This window comes from Zophobas morio, unplaced genomic scaffold, assembly GCF_036711695.1.
Source record: "Zophobas morio isolate AGI-343-1 ecotype UQ-CSIRO unplaced genomic scaffold, CSIRO_AGI_Zmor_V1 ptg000002l, whole genome shotgun sequence".
Lineage (NCBI taxonomy): Eukaryota > Metazoa > Arthropoda > Insecta > Coleoptera > Tenebrionidae > Zophobas > Zophobas morio.
In genome coordinates, this window is record NW_026972107.1 from 22,542,737 (window position 1) to 22,555,516 (window position 12,780).

General features: G+C 32.1%; 1 long non-coding RNA gene across 1 annotated transcript in view; it reads right to left on the minus strand.

Moving 5' to 3' along the window:
* Positions 1-12,780, minus strand: part of LOC135130655 (uncharacterized) — a 114,992-nt gene that overhangs the window by 12,889 nt on the left and 89,323 nt on the right. The window contains exons 5-6 of the long non-coding RNA XR_010280826.1: positions 9,942-10,111; positions 7,412-9,842 (exon numbers count right to left, since the gene is read on the minus strand). This is a non-coding gene — a long non-coding RNA (uncharacterized LOC135130655). The remainder of the gene's footprint in view (positions 1-7,411; positions 9,843-9,941; positions 10,112-12,780) is intronic.

Here is a 12,780-nt window from a genome sequence, read left to right on the forward strand (position 1 = left end):
TCAGAAAATCTTCTCAACAAACAGGATTGTCATATGCCAATTGATTCTGAAAAAAGACCTTAGTAAATTTCTCTACAAATTACATTGTGTACTAGAACCTTGAACAATTGACTTTTCACAGCGAGTTAACTATTGTTAGTGGTTCCATACTCACTTAAACGATGACGGTCTCGACAAGGCGTTCTTTTCAGATGAAACCTTGTTTCACCTTTCTAGCTATTAATAAGAAAACAATGCGTTTTTAAGTAGTTCACTGAAAATCCTCACGAGTAGATGGAACATCCCGTACCTACATCGTCAAAAAATTAGTGTTTGGATTGCTCCTTCAAGAAGGCTAATTATTGGACCCACGTTTTTCAGCAGGACAATAAATGCTGACAGATATTGCAATAATTTGTTGCAGCCTTTCTTAAACCAACTATACGATGATGAACTTGGTATGGCTACTTCCAACAGAAGGCAACAGCGCACAAAGCCCAAGAAACAATGGGAATTTTGCATTAATTCTATAATGACAGTGATTGATTGCCTCCCATGGTCTTCTGACAGGACAATTTTTGACTACTTTATTTTCCGAAACTCAAAAATAGTGTTTAAAAATCCTTTGCATACAACTAAAGAACTTACTAAAGCAATTAGATAATGTGCAATGACATTTGCTGCAGAATAATAGTGTCTTTGAATAAAAAATATATTCGAATTTTTCTCCCTTGTTAAAAATGTCACCTTACAAGATGTTCCTTCAGTTGGAACTTATTCTTTCACGAAAAGTTAATTTTAAATTTTACAAAAGACATAGAGAGATGTTTCTATTTAGACAAATCAATTTCATAACTAATAATTCACAATAGTAAACAGATCATGAGTGGATACTGCACTCATCCCATTTTATAACAAGAGTCTTAGTACTCGATTGATATGAAGTCTATAGATGTTAGAAATTAACTTGATAAAATTTGTAAAATAATTTACCAAGCTTTTCTTTTAAATTCTTTGTACATATACAGATAGATATGTAAATATATCAATTTCCGAATCGACTGATAAAGACATATCATCGTTGAACTTTAAGATACCAAAAGCTCTTCTTTTTTTACAGAGCTAATGAAGAATATTTATTTATTTAACAGTTATTTGTTTAACAAATGTTAGAAATGGTGCTAAGTATCATGTAATAACATAAAGCTCTTTTGTTTCGAAAACCTGACATACCTTACGCCAACGATTCACAGAAAATATTTTGTACAAGTGCATTTTACGTTGCAGGAAAAAGAACTTTGTCTTTGCTCTATTCTTCTCTAGAATTTAACCCAAAAATTTTTTATTGATAATTTTTTTTCACACACAATTTTAACATGAAAATCCTAAAAAAAGTCTTAGAAGTGTTTAACACCGCTAAAAAACATTTAAGCATGAATGTTACTTGTCCTAACAAATAGGGATACAAATACAACAGTTACTGATTTTTTAATACATAATAAACATTAATCATAGCCTGTCACTAATGTTAGTAAAAATTTCCTTTCAAGAATGACTAGATTTTAATACTTTTCAATATATTAGATTACAAAATGTAATTTCCCAAACTTATTTTTTTCCTTTTGCTATTTGTTTACAGAAGTTCAAATTACGGTCAGAACAACGTAATTTTATGCCACCCAGATGGACCTCATCAGAAGAATCGAGCTTCGAGAGTTTGCTGTCGCCGTCCGACAAAAGCAAATATACAAATAAACCCTAAATACGAATTAAATTGTCCAAATCGAATAGAAAAGTGTTCGAAAATTTTGTGGGAACTCAAAGTGATGCCGGACAGCGATTACCCATCGAGTCATTCAAATAATATGCAGCGTGCAAGAGATAATCGGATGTTCACACAGTGTTGGACCGTTGTGTTTGATTCGTTTCAATAAATTATCTCATTTCGTGTTCCTTTTTCTCCCGAGTTTTTATTAAACAAAGACCGACCAGGTGTGATTCGGTTAATAACATCGCCGAAAAACTCATACATCTACATAATTTGAATTTCGTTCTGAGTCGAAATTAAGTGCGGCAAAAAACGTTCCAATTTTGCAGCCGCTGTACGGTTATGGGTAATTATTATTGGGAAAACGCAGAAAATGGCAAAATATCCGTCCGAAAAGAAAAGGTGATTATGAGAGTTTTTAACAAAATTATTTAATGAAGCGTGTCGGGTTTTTCTCACGGTGGCTGCTTTACATTTTTACCGCAGCGGCATTTACATTTTTATCGAGGATTTTATCTTTAATTCAAAGATTACTTGAATTTAAATTGCATGAAAACAAATAAATGTTGAATCGGTGCAGTGGCGGAGCATTTGTAAAATTAATCGGAAAAATAAGCGCGTCGTTAAGTTAAATTGCTAAAAAATGTTAATGGACGGTTGGAAAAAGGGGATTTTTTGAGGAATTCCAATTTGTTGATAACACGTGCATGCATAATTCGATGGATGTTTTACATAAACACGAGATGGTCTCGTTTTTCGGGCTTTTGTTGGCGGCCAGCAAAAATCAGTGATCGTTTTAGAAGTCCGACTAAAAACCATCGTCACGTACACGCGGACAGTTTAGTTTTAGTCCAGATCAAAAACTTATGAATGAATTTAAAAAAGCGGACTTTGTAATCGTCGTTAATCGTGCATTTGAAATTACTTCGATTTGGTTTCAAATTCACTTTGTCATTGGGTTTCTTCCTTTAATCACCGACGAATAAATGCTTTATTCATGGCGTTTAAGCATCAAATAGGTTTGCGGTTTTGACTTTTTTGTCACGTTTTCTTAATAAATTCATGCATTTCTTTGATTTACGTGATGCCAACACGCTTTTTGCCCACTTACATTTCAGTAACGCTGCAAATTAACGAATCATTACTATTCCGTTGGAATTATCACGAAAATGAGCTAAACAAATTACTCTTTAATTGTATTAACGAGAAACTAATAGTGAAAACCGTATACGTAATTTTATGATTTCTTGATTACGAGCCTTTATTATCATTCTCTATGAGATTCTGAACGATTCCAACTTAAACCGCTAATTATATTTTACTTATAATATATTCATTTATTCCGTTTTTTGTATTCTATCTAATCATCGCTAGATCTATCATCCAAAAGCGTAGTACGAATTTTAATTGCGTTATTTACTGCCTATTTCATATAACACATTTGTAATGTATGTTTTATGTAAAAAATATTTCATTTCATAAAAAGAACATTTGCAATTACACTTGTATTGTGATACAAAAAACGACCGCATTATTGTGCAAAAATTTCAGTAATGAGTGGAAAATATTTTCAAACAATAATATGACGTGAACATGCATTATAATTATTAAATAACACATCGAATGACGAAATATGAAGTTTAGCTTATACTACGAGTATATCGAGAAAATAATTATAAACTTTAGACCAAATTTTTGGCACAATAAACGACAATAATTCACATAATTTTTAAATTATTATTATTGATTGTAGATGCAAAAAATAATTAAAGCTGTGATAACACTGATAACCGTAACTGCAAGTTTTTTCTTCTTTTCTTTTTTTTTTTCGTTAGCGATCCACCTTGTAGGGATGTTTAATTCCTTATTTTACATCCATTCTTACAGGAAATCTTTTTAACTAATAATTTGTTTTAATAGCTTAATATAAAATGTATTATTGAAAGTGATTTCAAATCTGTCTCCAGATTTATGTAATCCAGGATAACCCTGGATTACATTAATAATAATAACAATAGATCATAGATTATTCTTGTATAAATTGACAACTTTAAAACCCACTGACAGTGCAGTCTTAGATGAGCGAATTCGTGGCAATGTTATAAAAAAATCAAAACATTAAAAAAGCATCGATTTCTGAAGAAATTGATACACAATTTATCAAAAAGAGTTCGGAATTCTGTATGTATTTCTGTTAGCATTCTATTTTTAATTGTAGATTTCGGCAACATCTCCACAATTTTTACTTCTAAAGTATATTCCTCTATTTTTTTTAAGTGATGTAAAATACCGGGTATCCCAGTTTACCTGCCTCATTTTACTATCTTATCTAAATATATGAAAAGATAAAAGTTAGAAATTTATTTAGAATAATTAACTAAGACAAAGGAATCTATGAAAAATTATGTACAAAAATATAACCTCTTTCAACTCCCACCATTACTCTTCCATTTCAAGTTCTTACAAAACTAAAAAAATTCTCAAAGCTTAGGTAGGCCATATAGGGTACAGTGACCTTACTCATTTTTAACAGTGTGTTAACAGTGTAATAATATCCTTCCCAAAACACCAGCAGATCTTTATGTGTGATGATTTCTCTTTTTAAACATTCCCTTCAATTTTTGCCACCCGAACGTAAGCTAAGGAAGTATAGCAATCGAGTCCACCGGATGACTTCCCAGTTTCCTATTTTGTCGATGTTTCATGACTCCTAGACTACGAAAAAAGCGGTATTCGGTTTTCATCTGTCTGTCGTCTATCTGTCTGTCCGTCCGTCGGCCTGTCTGTCTGTCTGTCTGTCTGTGTCGATTTTTATTAGACAGATAATCTCCAAAACTATTGGACCGATTGATGTCAAATTTTATACGTATATGAAATATCATGTAAATTGATGGTAAAACACTAACCAAAATTTGGCTAATCATCCCAACCAACAATTTGAGGACGTCTTTTGAAAGAATTCTAAATTAAAATGATTTCAATGTCACACAATAATATACTCCTATACTTGTGGAGCACGAATCCGATTTGACTTTTTTCCTAAACGGACCAAATTTTCGCAAAAAATTAACACACGCGGACCTGCGGCTCACAAGTTCAGTGCCAAACTTGCCCGTGTCTTTTTTTTCTCTTGCGCTGTGACTGGTATATCTTCTAAGTATAAACATAAACAGTTGAAATTGGCCATGTAATGAAACACTGAGAAAATATATTACATTTTGTCTGTGCCTCGTTGCGATTTGTTTAGAATTGTTTACACAGAGCACTGATTACACAATGACTCAAAAAAATTAATAAATGAGTCAATTTATTTCACTGATTAAATCAGGAACGGCTCTCTCCATTTTTCAGAAAATTAGGGAATACAATACTATTATTATTAGTGTTACACTGCACGTATCTAAAGTGCTATACGTGTCCTCACCATACGTGACGTCATCACAAAATTTTATAAATGAAAACTTCATTTGAAAAATACGCCTAGCACGCTTCTTCACATTTACTTTAACATTGCATACATATCTTTATTTGAACGTACAGGGGTTATTATAAAAAACAAAATTCCCAAAATTAAATTCTGTAAGTTTTCGAAAAAGCTGGCTATGATTTATTGTATCTCGGGAGTGAGAAAAGTTCTGTCGAAATAACCTTCGACCATTTTTTTTAATATCTTGGAATTTGTTGTGCCGGAACACTTTGCCCTTTTGCCTAATTTTTGATTTACCATTATTTTACAGTATTTATTAGCAATTTCACAAAAAATCACAAAAACTACAGAAAAATTAATGTTTTTTTTATTAATTTCGAAGGCTTCCACGGTCGGAGTCGATATATGATCGTTTTTCGGCTTGGGACCGTGTCAGTTAGGTTTTTGGGCTCAACGTTTCGCACACTTTCATATATGGCATCTTCAGGAGCAGGGTTGAGAAATTTTTTTATTGTTTAAAACATTTTGAAGGACTTAAGCTAAATACTGGTATTATATAATTGAAAAATTAAAAAAATGTACTATGTACTTCGAATTGTGGAACAGTGAAGAAAAACATAATGCATTGCACTAGCAAAAAAAATATATGTTATTTCTAAAAGTTCACATCGATATAATCCTCCAGTGAACTCATTTATAAAGATTTTTTCAAATAATTAAATATTGCAGCGGAACAAATAAACTGGAATACATTAATTTAAAGATTTTTACTGCCAGTCTTAGCTGTTATTGACACAAATTAAAGATATTCTACCGAATTTTTGTTAAACCGGAAAAACAACGGGCAACAGATTTTTTTTGTAGTAATAAGAAATTTATAGTTCTCTATAATTTCTGGTACGGATATCTACATATATATTTATTGGAATAACTGTTTACCCAAATATCCTCCAAACACCAATAACAAATATAGAGTAGTCCCGTTAAAATTCCGGGGCCTTATATCTTCAGAACAGATAATACTGAATTTTTGTAAACGCCATTGTTTTTAGTTTGAAGGTGGAAGTTTAATTTAGTGTACTGCAAATATGACACATATTTCGTCGTTGCGAACCAAATGTATATTTTTTAATGGATTTTGATAAATCTTTAAATTGTGATTCTGATGATTAGAGAGCGGATTTTATGAAATTTGCATATCCGTTATTTTTTGCATATAAGTCTTGATATTTAATATGAGAACGAATCATGCTAAATAAAAATGAATACAGCTATAAAAAAAATTGCATATTTGCATATATTTGCCTTCTGCTGCATATTTCACGTAACGGGTGCATATTTTGCATTTTTATCAATTTTTGTGCTATTTTGAAAAAAAAAATGATTGTCATTCTATCGACATTTATCTAGAAAGACGAAATTTCATGAATCATACTGCAAATATTGTCCTGAGGTTCAAATAACTAGGAAAGGTTTGGATTTTATGGTAGTTTGAAGAAACGACTGGGTGTTAAGCCATCCTTCCAGGTAAATTCGCGCCCTAATTACTTTTGGAAATAAGTTCATTCCCAATATTTTTGTTCGTTCCTTCGGTGTATTAATGGTATGTTTTATGGTGGTCGGAGGGACGTTATCCCATTATTTTTCATTTTTCTAGACCGGTAAGTATCTTTACATCTGTGGACGTAGTACGCAGTTTTTCTGTTTACAAATACATACTATAGAATCACAGGAAAAACTTTTTGTTAGAATATTTCGAAAAATATTTAAAAACAAATTGTTACCAAAATAGTAATTAAACAGTCGATTACTATTATTTTTTAATTTGTTCTGTTTGTATTTATTTTTTAGTAAAAATGTGATTTATGTGTTAGTGAGACGTAATTAAACACTTTGCAATGTGATTGATGTATTTTTTGTAAGAAAACGTAAGCTCGGGAAACCTGTTTTTGTGATTTGTAAATAAATTTAGTTCGCTTATTGAGCTTTTTTTTTAATTTTTGGAGCATATGCAACTGCATATCTCTGCATATATTAAGAAAGTTACTGCATATTTGCATAAATTTGGTGCATATTTTCCGCTCTCTACTGATGATATTGTTACGTTGATCGGTGATTGAAATCAGTGTGGGTAAAACGCAACACCTTATTTCTTAGTAACTCAAATTTTCATAACTAATCACACAGAGATTATGTACACAATAATTCCGACTGGAATTAATTTGACTAGACTCTACTTCTCTCATTGTCAGGACATAACTCTGACTGCTCCCAACGGTGGTTCCCATTTAAACAGCCACGCGGTCCTTCTCGAAACGCCTCGGTCATCGCTTCTCGAATTGTCTGGAGCACCCATTCGCGACTTCCGCTTCCAGGCTCTTCCTTAACAAACGCGGTTCGGCCGCCGTCACCGACGATGAGTCACTCATCATCGCCGCACATACTAGAAAACATAGGCGTCATATCGGGGCGGCATATGGGTTTATTTTGTAACAATATAAAATATTACATGAACTGTCTAACTAGGCAGTGTTAATGTTAACATCAGAAAACTTAGACAACAACGGCATTTCTTTTTTACCTGTAAAAAATGTTTAATTGTTTTAATTCTGCAAAACATTTATTACAAAAATTGGATCGGTAACAGAGGTCTTACTGTCAACCACTAACCAGCTGGCATCCCAGATTTAACGCCTGTGGATTTATTTTTGTGTCTTTAGTAGGCCGTAAAATTTGTTTTTAAAATTATAATGTCGGCAATACCAATTTGAGAGTTCCGGTTCAAGAACTGTCGCATGAAGTGTTAATTAATTAGCTGTAATACCAACATTTTTTTATTTTAAAAATTAATTTCATGGCCTAGAGAATTTTACTATTCTACTTTATTTCATTCTTCTTCTATTTTTTATATTCATAAATTTCATTTTTTTAACCGGCTGAAAATGAAATTAACACCCAAGTGCTTTACATTATTGTAATAATAATTGTATGATCTATCAAAATCACCTAAAACATATATATGCTGAAGTTTAAAAACATGCAAGTTTATATCGCTAACCCGACACTATGTACGTCATATTTGATTAAACTTCCCCCGTTAAGATACAAAAATTTACACTTTCAATATATCTACCCATTTTTAAGTTATTTCTCCGACACACTTGTATATAGATATATGTATGTCACGTAGCTTTACCACTTAAAGATGTAACTATATGTAAATAGGATTTTATACCAGTGGTCTTTGATATATTGAAAATATTTTCATGCATCTTTTAATTAAGAACAGTCGCTGCGTTTGGGGCATGGGATTTACAATACATTTTCAAAATGTAACGTCTCAATTATTAACAGAATTCCAGTTATAAAATTTTAAAAGTAACCTGTTCACAGCTTTTATATATATATAACGCAGGGGCAGTTTTTTTCTTTTTCATATTTTGGTAAAATTTTTCATCACTTATTGTTGAAAATCAATACATACCTCAATTCTTTAACGAAATTTCGGAACGCGGTTTTTGCCACTGTTTTCAGCTTACAAAACTCTATAAATCGTACCAAAAACATTAACAACTTTGTTTGTTGAAATTGAGATATAGTAAAACGCAACTTGTTCGACACAACCTGCTTCACTGTATTTTATTTCCGACAAAAAAAGTCGACAATCTTTTTAATACGATTCATAGAGTTTAGGAAGGTGGAAACACTGGTGAAAGCTGAGCTCCAAAATTTCCATTAATAATTGAGAATTTGATTTTTAAAAATACTTGATGAAAAATTTCACTAAAATTAAAAAAATATGCAATAAACTGTTTTTTTACGAGCCCTGAGTTATATAGAGAAAGTTGTGGACAGGTTATACTTAAAATTTCATAACAATAGACCTGTTAATAATGGAAATATTATATTCTGAAAATGCATTGACAACGGGGACGACTCCTCTTAACATAATGTTTAACAATTTCTTCCTACATTATCTACATTGCTTTCCATTCCATATGTTTCAGTATACCTCAAAACAAAACCAGTTTAAAATACGTACTTCGTTTTTACACACAAATCAATAATCTAAAAATCTGGAGGGACACCCTGTCACAGCTCACTGATCAGACCCATAATCTTCCTGACTATCCCTGGTAATTAATTATTCTCGTCAAATAACACCTAAGTGTTCGCAACTTCAGCAATGTGCACAATGTCATAATATTATACGCAATAATCATCTCAAATTATTAAATATTGCCACTGTTTTGGTACCAAATAATAAGACTTTATAGTATTAGATCACCAAATAAAAAAATTGTATCAATACATTTGTTGCAGAATTAAATGATTGGGGTAATTCGAAAAACCTTTTGATTAGCAACAAAACCGATGACCATCTCCGCACTTTTTCCATTATCCAATTTAAAGGTAGCAAAAGCGCTTTGAGGACAAAGTCGAGGCGTTGTAAATTCGAAATTCCTGTCATTGTCAAGCAAGACTTTAAGTAAACTTCAAAGACAAACGTTGTTCTGTTTGAAAGTCCAGAGCAGAGGGTAGGCCAATCAGGCCCGGATTGAATTGTGTGTGGATGTGTGTTCATCCCCATGTTGACATTGTTGCCGTTGCCGGAATAGACTTTCAATTCATTAGCGCAGGGCGTTGTCATATCACAATCAGGATAACCTGAAAAATATATTTACGTTAGATGGCCGGATAGAATTTCAATTCATTTAAAAGCATCGCCAGGGTCGGACTTTCATAATTAAAATAGTACATACTCACGACATATATACACCAAAATCCTTTTTCTTGGAGGGCTTATTCGAAATGGTAACGAAGCCCATTGACTTGGTAAAGAGGTTCTGTTTCAGATATAACGCAGCTTGTGTTTTCTAATATTCCAAGCTCCCGGAAAGCCAGCCATCTCGGATGGATTTTCCCAACCATGAATTCTGGAATAAAACTGAATAATGTAGAAAGTTATATATATTTGGAATATTTATCAAAAGGAATCGCTTCGAGAAGTCGATACAATGAGGTCACCCTTGAAAGCAGTAGACTCCGTAAATCATAACAAATGCATATAATTGACTTTTCTGATTTATTAATCGCGTTTAAAATGCAAATACGATGCATGACTGAACCAGAATTTATAAATATATCCACATTTATTTCAAAAAAGTCGGGAATAAATCGGAATACGGTTAAAGAACTTTAATTTGTAATGGTAATTACTTGTTTGAGAAGGATCATGCATCATCAGCAGTACAAACTTGGCCGCCAACTAATTATTAAGTCCATATTGCATTCGTAATGTTTCAATAACAAGCCAATATTATCATTGCATTGCATTTGTGGAAACAACTGCACTCTTAAAGACGCCATCAGAGTTCGAAATCGTCTTTCGATCAGATAAATATGTACTTTTCGGCCATCTCCCATACAGAAATATTTTCATCCTGTTTTTGCGGATACAAATCGTATTTACACACAAAACAAAATAGTATTTATTGTTTCCTAAAAACAACCACTTATAAATACCGCTATGGTCTATAATCGTCCTCTCTTAAAGCGAAAAATAATATCGCAGACACGAAAATGAATTATGAATTAGTACATACAAATCGTAATTATTATCCTAACAATTCAAGTTGTACTTTGTAAGCGATCCACACACCGACTTTTGATCGGAGCGAAGATAAATAAGCTGGATGGAGAACCGTTAGGAGATTTCTCATTTGCGAAAATACAATGACCATCATAACTCTCAGACCGAAACTAACAAAATGATTTAATATCTAATTAAATTATCTTTTAGAATATGAAGCAGAAAATTGTAATAATCGACTATTATTAATTATGGGTTATGTAGGCGTAACAGTTTTTACCCAAAGAATGCAGGCATATAAATCCTAATTTTTTAGACGATATGTAATTACTAATTACAGCTTATTTACTAAAGAGTTTGAACCAACATTGATCCTAGCGACCAGTAAAAATAACATTAACCGCTTAAGAGCGAACTTCAATATTTTTAAACTAATGTAATGTCATTTATACTCTAGCAATTATAACTTAAAATGTAGATAATATAAAGTAAAATAATGACAATTCTAAAATGCCGAAAATCTATTTGAAAAAGTAATAACATTTTGATATATAAAGATGTAAAATATAAACACAATTTCCACCCAGTCGTATTGTACTGTACCTACGCTTCGTTTCCATAAGTATCAGTCATTTTAAATGTTAAAGCACAAGTACTAAACGCTAACAAAAAAAATCTAGGGTTTTGTTGACGAAAACATAAAAAATCTTCTCAGTTTTTTAGTTTTTGTGAAAGTTAACTGAAATCTTATGTTCCTACACTTAAATACGCAATAAAAAATACAAAACGAGTTTCCCTAAAAGAGGTTTGCAAGTGGTGCCTAAAGATGGACAGATTCGAATTTTGGGCATGGAACTGAAGCGAACCTGAACATACACACAATCTTGCTATCATAAGAACCTTAAAACCTTAAAAGTAAGCTCATCTGCCAGTATCTCATATGGTGGTATACATTTCGTTTCCACCTCGATCGGACAACCTTTACCCAGAGAACATTCAACTAATTTGAATGTTTCTGGTGTACCTCTGGTGGGGTTGAATTGCATACGGAGTGTTACAGCTTTATTAAAATATATTTCACTCAAATTTCAAATTGTAAAACCTCTAAGTATTGTTATACGTTGTCTATTTAAACGCAGTCATTGTTCCTTCATTGAAAATTAACGACTGGCAGATTTAACTTAATAAGTTGTTTAAAAACCACTTTCCAGATTTCTACACACTTTAAATATTTTTAGAATATAAGTACATAAGGATTTTCGGTTTAGTTGTCTTCGTGTTAAGCGTCCACAACCTGGCCGAACGTGGAAAATATGTAGCAACTTTTTTATTAAATTTACTTAAAATTCCTGAACTTTACAATAAACAAAACTTATGAAATCATCACAACTCCTAAACTTTTACTTCCTGATACTTAGAGCGAAACGTAACTGCCCCTTTGCTTGGTAAAAGTTCCATGATCACTATGTTAAACAAAAAAAGTAGCCAAATCGAAATAATTATACATATTGAGAACCCTTCATTGCAGTGGCGGCTCGTGAAGTTTTCTTCAAAGGAGGCTCAAATTTGAAAAGCACTACTTTTTATATCTTTCATTATCTGAATATTTTTTTTTTGTCATGCCCACGAAAAGAACACTCCTGCGTTGATAGATGAACTATTGCATCGATTAGTCTTTTCAAAGTTGCCCTATTTTACCAACTTTCTCGTTATAGTTCTCAATATCCCTCTTATGAGCGGAATTTAAGTAGTAGAAGAAAATATGTGTTCCTGTGATTTTTCATGCCTTTCTATTGCTCATGACAAATTTTGTAAATTATTATAGCCTGTTTTATCCCAAACGGAAAATTTATCACTTGTGAATAATACACAATTCCAACAGTATAATTTGTTTCTTAAAAAACCGAAGGCGTTAACCATTTAGTTTTATTATAATTATTTTCATGAAATGCTCTGTTTTGCTTTTTACCTGTCATTACCATTAATGGGAGTGGTGGTGTTGGTCTCCCCTTT